The following is an 11768-nucleotide window of genomic DNA, read 5'->3' as shown; positions in this document are numbered from 1 at the left end:
CCATGTGAGAATATCCACGGTCAGAGAAGTAGAAGGAGTAGGACAAAGGTAAGAGGGCTTTCTGCTGACCAGTAAAGATGGGAAGCTGGGCAGTGGTGGTGCACACCTTTGGTCCCAGCACTAGGGAGGCAGAGGCAGGTGGATCTGTGAGAGTTTGAGGCCTGCCTGGTCTACAGAGAAAGTTTTAGGACAGCCCGGGTCTACACAGAAAAACCCTATCTCAAAAAAAGTAAAGATAGGGAGGGAATCAGAGGTCACTCTTGTCTAGTCTGTGGTTACATACAGGAACTCAGAACATGAGTTTTCTTTGCAAGAATTTTAATGTCTTTTGATAGAAATGCGTGTGTTGTCATAGTCAAGGTGCAGGGACTCTATGATGAGACTGATGCAATTCCTGGAGATGCAGAGGTGATGAAAGCCTCTTTGGTGAAGAACAGCTATCACTGCAGTGGGCTAGTGAGGAGACAGGTGGTGAAGAACTGTTCCACAACCAGAGCCATAACTTTGGGCATCCAGCTTACATAAGTGAGTATCCTATCTTACAGCAGAGAATCTGAAAGTCCTAAGAAGAAAAGATGTAATAAAATAAAAGACAGACTTCAGGGTGTCTTCACACCCTTCATATCCTTTTTATTTCGCTGATATTTTCTATTAAGGCATTTTAAATGCACACGGATTTTGTGTATCTTTAATGTGTTATTGTTTGCTGCTTGTCAACTAGAAAACAGTTGTTGTTTTACAATACTGAAATATAGCCACCATCTAGTGGCCAGATCTGGTTACAGCAGACTTGCACAGTTGCGGAGGAGAACTTTTCACATCATTTTCTGGGTATTTTAAAGATAAAGTTCAGTGAAATTGAAAACTGTGGTGTTGACAGACAACAAGGGAAAATTCTTTTCTCTAAAATTTCAAAGCACTCCCCAAACAGCCCAGGTTATTGCCAAGTCAATGTGTTGCTATCTTAAAACTGACAGCTAAGCCCCACTGTGAAGGTAACACCCACACAACTCATTGAAAGTGGAGAGATGGAGCTGATGCCTACGCAGAACCTTCACCCCTACCTTCTAGTGCCTTTGGCATGGAAGGTGCTGTGCAGGCTACCATACTAGAAACATGAACAGCAGCCCAGCCACAAAACCTTTGATCTACAATCCTCCTGCCTACAAAACATGCTAGGATAAAGGTGGCACATAGCTTGTGGGAGTAACCATCCACTATCTGATTTGACTTGTGACCTACTCCACAAGATGAGTGACCAAGAAGCAGAGACTAGCCAGTGGCCTAGGGTAAAACTGCATATTACTTGTCAGAAACAAAATAAAAGTAACAGTTAAATGACTCCTAATGACATTCTGCTGTACTCATAGATCAGTGCCTTGCTCAGCCATCATCAGAAATGCTTCCTACTGCAGCAGATGGGAACAAATACAGAGACTCGCAGGAGACATTACACAAAGAGTGAGACCTTGGAACACACAGCTTTAATTGGGATGTCTCCACCAAATCTGCCTTCCTCACCCCTTCAGAGGATCCCATGGGAGAGGAGACAGAAAGAGTGTATGAGCCAGGGGTGAGGGAGGACACCAGGAAAGCAAGTCCCTCTAAGTTAACTGGGCAAACTCATCTGAGCTCACTGAGATGGAAGCAGCATGCACAAGGCTCACACAGTTCTGCACCATGACCTCTGCATAAATATCATAGTTTTCAGATTATTATTTTTATGAAATTTCTTAATGTGGGAAAAAGTGAGTATCTGATTCTTGTGACTTCTCTTGGGGCTCTTTTTCTTATGTTGCTTTGCCTTGTCCAACTTCAATGTCAGAGTTTTTGTTTTCTCCTATTATATCTTATTTTGTTGTTTTTGGTTGGTTCTCACTTTGAATCCTGTCTTTCTAGTGAAAGACAGAAAGAGAGTAGATTTGGAAGGGAAGGGCGGAGGAGAGGAACTAGGAGAAGTAGAGAGAGGGAACTATAATGATTTTTTAAAAAAGAAAGAAAAAGAAATGAAAAAAGAAAAAGAAGATTTCAAAGCACAAATTCTGGGAAACAAGGAGCTTGGGTGTAGTCACATTGGACTAGTGACCAGCACCTCCTGTGGGTTTTCCAGCCAAAAGTGACTTAGCAACACCTTACTGGAAGAGTAGAAGCTTGAGCAAAAGATACAACAAAACAATCTTATTTATCTGTACCCCCATGGTCAGTGTAGCATGGCTCACAATAACCTGGATGTGGAACAAGCTAAATGTTCATGCGTTAACAGATAAAGACGCCATGGTAGGTACAAAGCATGAAATGCTATTAGCCCCTCCAGAAAAGGGAAATCCTGCCCCCAACCAGAACAGATGAACCTGGAGCCATTATGCTAAAGGAAAAGAGTTGATCTTATGGGAGAGGGTAGAATACTGATTACTAGGAAGTGGAAGAAAATAAAGACACAGTAAAGACAAGCTAGAAAATGAGTACTAACATGCCTACCTACCTAGTTCTACAGCACAAAAATGTTTATAATGTTCTTACTTCGAGATTTATCACAAAACAACCACAGTTACAATTTCATGAGTCCATGCTTACCTCCAAATTCAAGCTGTATACCTTCAATTTGCATGGCTATTATATGGCAACCACGCGTCAAAGTCTTTGCATGTTCTCTCAGGCCTTCACAATCTACCAGCTGACATCCACTCCATCTTTTCATCCTGCCTCATTGTCTCTTGACCAGGATAGTTCAACCATGGTTGTCTGATTGCTATTCCTTGACTCTGAGTACATATCAGTCTCAGGGTCTTTGTACCAACTCCATGTTTTCAACTAATTAGTTTTTCTTCCTCTCACCTTAGGTTTCTATTGAAATATTTCTTCAAAGACACAAACTCAAAGAATCACCAAACTCTAAGCTCTTTCTTTAGCTGATTTCATTTTTATACGTGTTATGATACTGATGTTGTGTTATTTAACATTTTTTATCTTAAAGATTTGTTTTTGTTTTATGTGTATTGATGCTGTGCTTGCATGTGTCTGTTCATTATATACATGCCGTGCCTGAGGAGAACAGATGAGGGGACGGGGACTGGATGCCATCAAGCTGAAAATAGACAGTTGTGAGCTAGCTGTGTCCTGGAAACTGTACCTGGGTCCTCTGAAATAGTAGCAAGTGATCTTAACCATGAGCCATTTCTCCAAATCCAGTGTTCTATTATTTATTTACAGGTTCAGAAACAATTCTCTAAATCTACAGTACAATTTCCATAAGGGGAGGGACTCCATTGTGTGGACCACTGTTCCCTGGAGGAGTGTTGGTGGAGGATAAGTTTAGCGAGTACCCTGAAGTATCTGGGCAGAGATATAGTTAGGCAGGCCAAAGTCTATGCAGACTCACAGCATGAAGAGGCTGAAGTCACTGATTCTGACAGAAGAGAAAGCACACAACACTTATGGACAAGTGGTGCTTACATACAAAGGGATAATAGAGCCATCATTGGTTTGAGGCATAGGCAACTGTTAGGAGCTGGGGATTAAATAATGGACTACAGGTACCTCCATTCAAACTTTGGTCATGTTGGGTGGTCTGTGGGTCTTTAACCCGTAACATTTTCTCCTCTGACATTTTCTTTTCCTCTCCTTCCTACACACCAGTCTAATATTTTGACAATGGATAGAGGGAGGAATGACCTCAGGACAGAGAGCTCTCAAGTCCATGTTTCCTGTCGATCCCAGGAGAACAAAAATGGTGCAGAAGAAGGGCACCCTTCTGAGTTCTATTCTAAGTAAGAAGTATGGTTGCACTGAAGGGTCTCAACTGAGATGGCAGGACCAGAACCCTACCCTGGATTCAGGAATGCAGTTTGCTACAAATTCTACTGGAGGTGGTGAAGAGGTTGTTGTAGAGTCTGCAGGGCTTTGTAGCAAACAAGTCCTCAACCTCACTGGGAACAATCTTTTCACCCACTTAAAAGAACTTAAGAATGTCAACACCAATCACCTGTGCAACCTGTAGTTTTCAAATTTCATAGTATAGAAAATCATATGAGTGGTAGACTTAAGAGGTTAATTCAGCATTTGCATTCAGCTGAGACAGGCTTTTCTGGGTATGTGGACTTCTGCATCTGTGACCAGGGCTCTTAGAATTTGTAGCATGGTTTTTCCTGTCACTCACCTCCAACCACTCTCTTCTGTCTGCTGAGAAGTACACTGAGTAATATTTATTGTATTTACAAAACATTTTATTACAGAATATTTCAAGCAAATATACAAGTACAGTATATTATAACAAACCCTCATGACCTATGAGACTCAACAGTTAGCTCTCTACTAAAGTACACTCCTCTACCCATGGTGTATGCTTTGATTGAATCTCAGAAACAAAGTTTATGTGAACCAGAAAAGAGACCTCAACTTTTATCTTAGTTGTATGAGTCTATCTGTGACTTGGCAAAATGCGTATATCTTCTTGTTGAATATAGGCCAGAATTAGTTGTTTTGCAACTGAAAACTTCAGAGCTGAGATACAGGATGGTTTTTCAGCTTTCTTTCCTTTTTTAAAGATCCTGATGTTGATCTTAGGACATCATATATGGTGGGTAAGTGCTTCATCACCAAACTATATCACAGGACTCATTTTGTTAAAACACAAACCAAAAAAGCCCTTTCACACCTATTCTAAGTTGCCCGTGAAAGCTTAAACTTGAGAGGTTCCCTCCTCAGGTCCAATCTGGGAATAGAAGCCTACACAACAAGTCTTTTAAAGGGTATAATTTATTTCCACCAAGGTTAGCAGGGCCAGAGAGCTGCAGTAGCCCAACCCTTCAAACGCCTGAACTGTCAGGCAGACAAGTGAAATGGCAACAGCTGCCTCGGGCTGTCTCGAGGGTGATAAATGAAATGCTGGCCAGCAGCTCATCTATTTTCTCTTTAAACAGTTGGCCTATGTTGTGTGGGACTGCCTGCTGCAGGTGGCATGGAAATGCATGCCTGTGGCTGGCTGAGTCCTGGCCCATCTCGGCTACACTACTTACTACCTCTGAGAAAATATAATTAGCACCCAGCAGGGAACATCTAGGGGAGTAGACAGAAGTTCAAATAGGCTAATATAGTCCTCACATCTGGAAAGGGAACCCACGTGGGCAACATCACACAGAGCTCTTGGTTCCCTGGCTTACCCACCTGACCACACATTCTGTCGGTGTATGTCTCTCCTCCTAGAATTCTTTTCATGAAGTTGTCTCGAATTCACTGATACTTGATGTAGATAAAGCGTGGTACCATGAACCTCCTGCTTAAAACCTTCCCATAAAATAGGCCACGACAGACATCATTATGACAAGAAAAGTGAAAGCACTCAGAATATTGAGTAGCTGGTAATCCCATGCAGAACCTTTCCGCAAAAACAGCTATTCTGCGTAGCCCACTAAAGACAATCAGAGGGTCAGTCCTAAGAAGCCTGACGTTTCCAAGTGCTTGGGAACAGTGCGCCACTTTCCTACCCCGGGGGCCCTGCCAGACCAACAACAAATTTGATGTGAAGTCAGGATAAACTCTGGAAGGAAGTCATGTGAGGAAAACAGTCCTGGATTTCCTCAGTACATAATAAAAAATAAAATCCCCTAAATGGATTTCGAGGCAGGCATTTTAGTTAAACATGGCATGTTTCCCTGTGATATGTATGAGTCAAAGGAAGTAAAAGAAAACATGAAAGGAGATTGTGAGAACAGAATGCCTGGATTCTCAAAATAAAAGGAGATTGTGGAAAGACATGAAATTACTCATGTTGTTTTTTAAGTTCAACAATTTTCTGTCTCTGAAAAATAAAGCGGTAAAGGTTTTGGAATAGCTCATAGAAATTTCCCAATAAAATATGACAATGAATCTCACCGAATAAATTTAGTTTCCTGAGGAGATGTACCAGATAAAGGGAATATGTCAATATAATTTTGTTATCCTGGCTTGGAAAAACATGACTATCAAGATACTATTTTAAGTCAATGAAGCAATACAAAGAAAACTTCTATTTTTTTTATTTTCCCTTTGAGTTCAGAAAAATGATATATCCTCTGCCCCACTCACTGCCCACTCCCTCAGTGATAACTCTAAGTTTATTTCTGCTGCATCACCACCCACGTTATCCTTGAGTACATCATCTTTTTCTTTGTCTTGTGTTTAATCACTACTGTGAATTTTGACTATAATTTCTTTGAATTGTCTATCCCCAGTAGGACCATATTTTCCATGCCGTATTTCAATATTTCATAGAATTTTTTACCTGAAATTAATTAAGGCAAAACAAGACAGAATCCAAAGTGCCATGTTTTTTTCAAAAAATCTCTTTCTTAAACAATTATGGTTTAAATCTTTACCTGTAATAATTCCAGAGGGCATATGGATCAGAAGGGTGTTTCCTATGAGTCCACTAAAATTTTCCTCCATTATTATAAAATGAATTGAAAGCACTCAGTTTATTTTTAAAACCATTTTAAAGCTGCTGCTTCCTCTTCCTCCTCCTCTTCCTCCTCCTCCTCCTTCCCCTCCTATTCCTTCTCCATCTCCTCCTCATCCCCGTTCCCTCCTCCTCCTTCAAAAAACACCAAATGGGGATTACACCACCTCAGAGGAAGGACCCAGAGGACTCTGGGCCCAGGATTAGGAGGCCACCCATCTTGAGAAGAGGATTCAGCAGTGGTCTTAGGGACTAAGGTCTTGGTTGAGGTGTGGTAGAGGCTTCATGGCTCAAGGAGGTAAAGCCAAAGACAAGGAGTGGATCCCTGTCACCAAACTGGGCCTCCTGGTTAAGGACATGAAGATTAAGTCCCTGGAAGAGATCTACCTGTTCTCCCTGTCCATTAAGAAATCTGAGATTATTGTTTTTTCCCCCCTTGGACACATCACTGAAGAATGAGGTTCTAAAGATCGTGCCAGTGCAAAGCAGACTTGGGCTGGCCAGTGGACCAGGTTCAAGGCTTTTATCACTATTGGGGACTACAAAGGTCATGTTGGTCTTGGTATTAAGTGCTTCAAAGAGGTGGCCACTGCTATCAAAGGGGTCATCATCTTGGCCAAGCTTCCCATTGTCCCTATGTGGAGAGGCTACTAGGGGGACCAGATTGGCAAACCCCACAGTGCTCCATGCAAAGTGACAGGCCACTATGGCTCGGTGTTGGTGGTCTCATCCTTGCCCCCAGAGGCACTGGCATTGTCTCTGCTCCTGTGTCCAAGAAGCTGCTGCTGCTGGTGAGTATTGATGACTGCTACACATCAGCTAGGGGCTGCACTGCCACTCTGGGCAACTTTGCCAAGGCCACCATTGATGCCATCTCTAAGAACCCAGTCCCTGGAAAGACTGCGTTCATCAAGTCTCCTTACCATGAATTCACCGACACTTGTGAAAACCCACACCAGAGTCTCTGTTCAGAAGTTCCAGACTCCAGATGAGGCTAACACATAGGGTTTTATACAAGAAAAATAAAGTGAATTAAGTGTTTCAAAGTGTTTTCTGTTAATTGCTTACTTAGAGATTGGATAACATCCCTCTATTTTGTTTAATAGTTTTGGTCTCAACATGATGGCTCTATATGCCTTTATCTGTTTCATATCCTCATTTTTCCAATACCTTACATACGATATTGGTTAATGGAACTTTTTCAGGGTACCCAGCTGTTGACCTCATATCCGGAATGATCTATAAGTGACAACTTTTAGACTTAATTTCTGAAGGAATAAAGCATCATAACCTTTGCAATTCCCTCTCAACTTGTCTAATGATTATGGTTCTCGGCAGCAGCATCTAAGGGCTCACTTCTGGATTCTAGAACACTCTAGCTAATGGGGAGAGGTTTCCACATATTGCCTCTGCATTCACTTTCCAGGTTTAACCTAATCAAAATGGATGGACTCCACAAAACATAGGCAATCCAAAGAGGGCATAGGAATACATGTAAGATGTATACTCTGCAATCACAGACCAACTATTATCTTATAAATACAAGCCACAAGATGACTGAATGCCCTTGATGATTTTCGTTTTCCTTTCAGTGTGCCCTGAGAAGCTGCTTGAAGGAAGTCAGCTGAGAGATCCTGTTCCTGCCCCTGGGTAATAAAGGTTGATTGGTGTAAGCATGTACGCCACACACATGCACACCAAAGGCCTTGTGTCAAGCATCTATAAACAAAGTGCCCAACCTCTCAGTTGCTCATTGGCTTGATATTTACCAAGAGTCAAGTCCTCTAACTATGGGAGATTAGGGAGGGGAGAATTCACTTTTCAAAGCAAAAATATTAAATTAATAGAAGCACCCTGACCCTTTCTGCTGACTTACAGCAATGGCATTTATAAGATTCTATTTGAAGATCACACAGGAGGTAAATGAAAACCCTTTTTTAGCTTTATTTTATCACTTGTTCACTGCTCTAGAAGTGGTAGTAACTGGGAGAATGGGCTGATAAATGAGGTGGGCTAATGTTTCATGAAGCAAGTCAACTTTATTCAGCACATCAGACAATTTCCACTCTCAATGTTAAAAAGAGTCAAATGAGTGGAGCGTAAAATCATCGGAGGCATATACACAAGTCACAGTAGCTAATTGTAATGGATAATCTGAGGTAAACTCACTTCTATCCAATACACCTGTGGGTGGGGGGGCACACACAGAAACATAATCTAAGGGCAATTCTGTGTTTTTGAAGAAACTGAGGTCACAAGACTCTTGCCTTTCTTTCTCAAGAGTTTTCTCACAAGCACAGAAATATCTTCACACAACTTCATTCTTGGACCATGTTCTGACAATCACTTTTTCAGAACATACACAGGAGCCAGGCAGTGAGATTTGTGATGTCTGTCTACACCAAAACAGCTCAGCCTTGAGAATAAACCCTGTAAATATAATAAAGCAACTTTTACTACCTAACCCAAATACCACTGACTTGTAGCCCTAGTTATCTGTACCAAAGATGGTCATTGATTAAAAGTGTTCACTTTCTCTCTCTCAAGCATTGTAACTTGGGCAATGAAACAGCCCAAAACAAAACAAACAGAATCACAAAACAAAAACAGAAAGTTATGTGATACCAAAACTAGCTTCATCCCTTTCTATAGTTTCTATGCATCATCCCCATTTTTTTCAAACAGTAGACTTTTTTGCTTTTCTTAATTTAGTTTATCATACCCTCACCTAGTGAAAGTAAGGCTAACTAATACTGAAGAAAAGAGTGTTGAATGTGAGTCACCAGCACAGAACTGAAGTAACGTGTCCATCAAGACAAACCATTCAGATTTCTTCCTCTGTCTCACCTTCAGTTTTGTCAGAGTCTTGGTTTCCTGCTCACTTCATCAAATTAAGAATTGCACATGTGATTCTGTATGGTCTTGTGAGCATAGATGACTAGAGCTGACCTGACTTTGATTTCAGAAAGAATCAATTCAACGATCTCTATAGTCACTGCACCAGCTGTGGTTCATTTGCTCCTGTCTTCATTATTTTTCTCAACCTGTACATGGTCACTCTAGCTCCCATATTGTACCTATCAAATAATTTTCAGTCTTTCTCTAAGTCTGAGCAAATTAAGGGGCTTTCATGAAGAAATATGGACACTCTTTCCTTCTGGACATCTCTATACATTTGTATCTCTCTAACACTGACTAAAGAAGAACAGTCAATATCATATTAATGCTCAATATAGAAAAGACAACATTATGCCAGATGTAGTGGTACATTCCTTTAATTCTAACACTTAGGAAGCGGAGGCTGGCAGACCTCAGAGAGTTTGAGGCCAACTTGATCTACATAGCAAGTTTCAGGCCAGCCAGGGCTACATAGAGAAACTTTGTCCCAAAAAAGAATTTTTTTAAAGATAGTCTAACAATCAATAACCATACAGAAAGAAACAAAATGAGTCTGGCTGAGGTAGACCACGTATCCTAGTTCCTGACCAGTGACCTCAAACTGCCCCTTACAGTGACTCATGAAGAGGCATTATGATACATTCCCAACAAGGGTTCTTCCTGTCTTTTCTCCCATTACATGCCATTACTTCTATGTCCTAGTCATGTTCTTAGTGTTATACCCACCTTATTCCACCAATGATATAAGGGGTTTGTGTGTAATCATAAAAACAGAATAAGATGGATAACTGGATCTGAGGAATATACCTAACCACAAGAATGATACCCGTACTTCATTTCCCCCATAATTTAGAGAGAAAGATCATGGTTGTTCTAAATCTCTCAATGGCCTCTCATGTGTTTCTCTACTCACCCTTGAATAATAATGTCTGCATTATTTGAATCTTGAGGATGGTTAAGCCTCTGTGGCTTAAGAAGCCAGTAGAGCCCAGCTCTACCCTCTAATTCTCTGTAGTACATATTTCCAGGTGTTTACCCAGTCTAAACAAAAGTGGTGGGAATTCTACATACATAGTCCAGGATAGGCTATGGTATGGTTTTCCCAAGTCTGGTCACTTTTTTAATACAAACAGTGATGTTGACAGGAAGCTTGTCTGATACATAATAGATGTTAGAAAACAAAAATATTGCATTGGTTCTCCGAATCAGAACCCAATCTAAACACAAATCAATATACACTTGGATAATTCCATATAACTTCTTCTATAAATGTTTTTCCATATTTCTCTCACTTTTAAAATCTATTCATTTCATATGTATAATGAGGGAGCCAACCGGATCTATATGGAGATCAGAGAACAACTTAGGCTGTCTGGTTTTCTCATCATGTGGTTTCCGTCATGTGAATTCCAGGGATCAAACTAAGGTCTTCAGGCTTGGCCATAAGCATCTTTACCCACTGAGTCATCTCAATAGTCCTCTCATTATTATTCATATTATCCATAAAATTCTTATCAGTTTTCTTAGGTGAGTTCATCTCATTGTCCTTGCTGACTGCCGGAACCTTGCTATTGTATCCGTAATTTGTAATGTAACAGGAAAGTGAGAGCTACAGAGAAAGACATGAAGCTGATCATGGCTTCTTCATACATTCTGTCTACAATCCACACACATGACTTTATGTGAGACAAGGAAACCTAGGAAATAGGTAGACATCTTCTTTGCCCTTTGCTTTCTTTTTCTAGTTCAAGTCTCATCCCCTCAGAGCTTTATTTGATTTGCTAGTTCTCATTTCTTTTCTTCACTCTGAAATTCCCACTACATTTAACATGTGTCAGGCAGTTAAATACTTAATTATATGCTGTCTGATAGTGTTTCACGCATGCTAAGGTCCTACAGGACATAGGTGTCTTACATTTCTTTGCAAATCCACACAGTCTCTATAGCAGGAAGTGCTTAATAATACCTGCTGTATAATTGAGTTTCCATTTATATTGCAGCCTGGAGTAGTTACACAAGAACTTGGTACTTGAACCTAGTTAGAATGGATCTACGTGATGAACATAATGGAAATAGAGAGGTGTGATGGCCATGGACTTAGAGGTGTGTGTGTGTGTGTGTGTGTGTGTGTGTGTGTGTGTGTGTGTGTACTATGTAGTGTGTATGTGTATGTTTACAGTCTCGCATGCACATGAGATGCATAACGAGTAAATATAACCAAACATTGATCTACAGATGGTAGTGACCATTGCATATATATTAGCATGTGTGTTTGCACATGTATTTGGAGCTAGCACCAAAAAATGAACCTAAGGGTTCTAATTTGGAAGGCATTTCTTGATTGCTTTAAAAAAAATGCCATCTCATCCCAGTTGTATTATGGTTTCATCAGTAGAATAAAAAATTTTGAAAGGGCAAACAAGAGAATCTGATATAG

General features: G+C 40.6%; 1 pseudogene; it reads left to right on the top strand.

The window, feature by feature from the left end:
* Nucleotides 1–3667: 3667 nt before the first annotated feature.
* Nucleotides 3668–7438, top strand: LOC100761261 (annotated as a pseudogene).
* The last annotated feature ends 4330 nt before the right edge of the window (nucleotides 7439–11768 follow it).

Source organism: Cricetulus griseus, chromosome 4 (genome assembly GCF_003668045.3).
Source record: "Cricetulus griseus strain 17A/GY chromosome 4, alternate assembly CriGri-PICRH-1.0, whole genome shotgun sequence".
NCBI lineage: Eukaryota > Metazoa > Chordata > Mammalia > Rodentia > Cricetidae > Cricetulus > Cricetulus griseus.
Note: the sequence above shows the minus strand (reverse complement) of the source record. Positions and strands in the feature narration are given on the sequence as shown.